Genomic DNA, 2,886 nt, shown 5'->3' with positions numbered 1-2,886 from the left:
AGTCTTCTACCCAAAGTTATGGCTAACTTCCTACAACAGACCCATCTTGGACTGCACACTATCCACTCCATCCAGGGCCTTCTTTTCATGCCATGGGCACCCTTGCTTATTGCCCTTGTATCACGCGTAGAGTAGTACTTTGTAGCCTCCCCTTCTTGTTTCTTCCTTGTTTTTGAGGACAAAAACTTCATGAGACGGGATGGTTTGTAATGAACAAGGCATATAGGAAAATACCATTCACATTGATGGTATAAAGGCTGTAAAAGGGTTTCCTAAGGCATCATGGAATTATCAAGAAATCTCTCTTCCACCTCTCTTCAGCTCTCATGGCTTCTCCTTCTTCTTCCCTCTTTCTCTCTCTCTCTCTCTCTCTCTCTCTCTCTCTCTCTCTCTCTCTCTTTGCTTCCTGTCTTTCTCTCTCCTCTTCTTCTTTGTAAAAGAGCGGGGATAGACGGGTAGGACACGGGTTAGCATGGTAATACCCAGTTATATTGACAGGGTATATAAGGTGTTGAGAGGCCCAATTAGGGCATGAGTTATCAATAATCAAGTCTCTCTTTTCTCCTTCCTCCTAGCTTTCATGGCTTCCCTCCTCTTTCTCTCTCTTTTCCTGTCTTTCTCTCTCTTCTGCTAGTCTTTCTCTCTCTTCTTCTCTCATCTTCTTCCTCTTTCTCTCTCCTCTTTGCAGTCTCTCCCTTCTCTCCTTCTCTCTCCTAGGTCTCCTTCATTACAGTTGGTATCAGAGCTTAGTTTTTAGATCCTTCCTTTCTCTCTCCTTTCCCTCAAATCTAGTCTCATTTTCCAACAATAAACCCTACTTTTCAAGTACACAGGCAGAGATGGCAGCCTTTCTTGGAGTCTTAAATGGAGCTTGGACGAAAAATGGAGGCAGAAAGACAAAAATGGCAGGTCGTTTTTCAACATTGAGGTAAAAATTCTAGGGTTTTAGTGGAGGAGGACACTGCATCACTTATAGGGAGCACTAGAGTGACCTGTGGACATTCCCAAGAAGAAGACACGCATGCTTGAAGACTTTTCAGAAGAAGATAGGTAGCATTGATCCTTCCTTTCTCTCTCCTTCTTCCTCAACCCTTGCACTAGTTTTGTTGGGTCTGAGTCAAAGTAATGGCTCACATCTGTGAGTGATATCTCTGAAGAGTCCAGATTCTAGAATGTAGCATCCGCAGTGCCAAGTGCCATTTCAAACACTTGCCGCTTCTCTTTCATTCCTGTGCTAGGAGCATCTGAGTCAAATGCGAATGACTTACGCTTCAAGTACATCTCCTGGAGTTGCTGCTCACTCTCCCATGAAGAATTCTCCACTGCCAGACTTATGTTAGCTGAGTAGGAGCCTGAGGCATTTGAAAATGTCCTTGTAGCAACATCTCTCAATGGAACTCCAAGTTTCTCAGCTTGCTCCAAAGCATGCTTTCTTACAAAATTCATCTCAACAGGCTCATCTAATTTAGCAACCATTTTCACTGCCCTGTCAAGCAAGTTCGTTTGGTTGATAAATAGATCTCTGAAGACACCCGAGCAATTTACTACCACATCAATTCGAGGTCTTCCAAGCTGCTCTACAGGAACAGCCTCAACTTTGTTAACCCGTCCAAGAGCATCAGGTTTTGGCTCCACTCCGAGCAGCCAGAGGACTTGGGCAAGGGATTCCCCATATGTTTTGATGTTATCAGTACCCCAGAGGACCAGAGCTATGGTTTCCGGATAGGCACCTCCAACCTCCTGCTTCTGCCTTTCCGAAAGCCCGTCAACTACAGTCTTGGCACATTGCATAGCAACACCGTGGGGATGGCCTAAGGGTCTAATGCATGAATGTTTTTACTAGTTGGTAAAACCTTTGGGTTCCTGATGGGGTCTCCACTAGGCCCAGGTTCCACATACTTGCCTCCAGTGCATCTTTGAGACTAGAAACCTCATAATTGGCTACCACGTGTTTTAGGCACTCACCGAGAAACTCAAACAGAGTCTTCATCTTTTGGTTCTGTCGGAGGGACACCATGTCCAAGCACATCAGTATTTCTTCAGGAGTGGATGCAAGACGACAGGGATGAAGTCACTGTAGATGTAATTGAAGCTCTGAGCAAGCCGACTCCTCTCGCCGTTCAAGTGCTTGAGCTCGACAAATCTGTGAACACCTGCTAGCAGATCTGATGCAGTGTCAAAAAGGTTTCAAGCCAACATTCTTCAATAACCACAAAAGAGCAGGAACAACTTCTGCAGTCTCCACACAGGCTCGAATATCTTCACTATGAGTACAAAGATTGCCTAGTATAAGTGCAGCATCCTCATGGGCCTTCGCAGATCCTGTCGCAATGTTGCATGCTATCTGCTACATTAATTTGTTGCCTTGCATTGCATAAAGCAAACAGAGAAAGACTTGCTTGAAATGCTCATGCTGCAAAATGCTTCGTCCATTCTACAATAGTTTTATCATGGGTTTCTTTATTAGTCAAGTACAGCCATGCAATACTGCCCACAAGAGGATCATAAGGATTGGCATCCGTCAACAATGAGCATATGGACAATAAAACCTTTGAAATAGTGAAGGCTGGGCTCCAGTTGTCTTTGAGAATGTCAAGGCATATCTCCCCATTGTTGCTTATATTGCAGTGATAAGTACATATTCTAAACAATACATCTGGGGGTTTGAAAGGATAATCAGTAGAAAACTTTATATCCAAGAAGAACAGCCCACACTGATATGGTGAAACAGGAGGTCATGTGATGGTTGATATCCAATCGTAGAGATTGTCGCCCTTAGGCCTAGTTGAGCAGTGGGGTGCGGGATCCGTGGTCAAGTCTGCGAGCTCCTTCTGTATTCTCTTGGCTAAGGATGTGATGGTATCAATCTTGAAATAAGCATATATG

General features: G+C 44.4%; 1 pseudogene; it reads right to left on the bottom strand.

The window, feature by feature from the left end:
• Positions 1-1,167: 1,167 nt before the first annotated feature.
• LOC148013059 (magnesium-chelatase subunit ChlH, chloroplastic pseudogene) lies at positions 1,168-1,791 on the bottom strand (annotated as a pseudogene).
• Positions 1,792-2,886: the final 1,095 nt, after the last annotated feature.

The sequence above is a fragment of the Lygodium microphyllum genome, chromosome 26, assembly GCF_053477565.2.
Source record: "Lygodium microphyllum isolate KBCC chromosome 26, Lygodium_microphyllum_v1.1.10, whole genome shotgun sequence".
In the NCBI taxonomy this organism is placed as follows: Eukaryota; Viridiplantae; Streptophyta; class Polypodiopsida; order Schizaeales; family Lygodiaceae; genus Lygodium; species Lygodium microphyllum.
The sequence above is the reverse complement of the archived record's forward strand: the minus strand, read 5'-3'. Positions and strand labels throughout refer to the sequence as shown.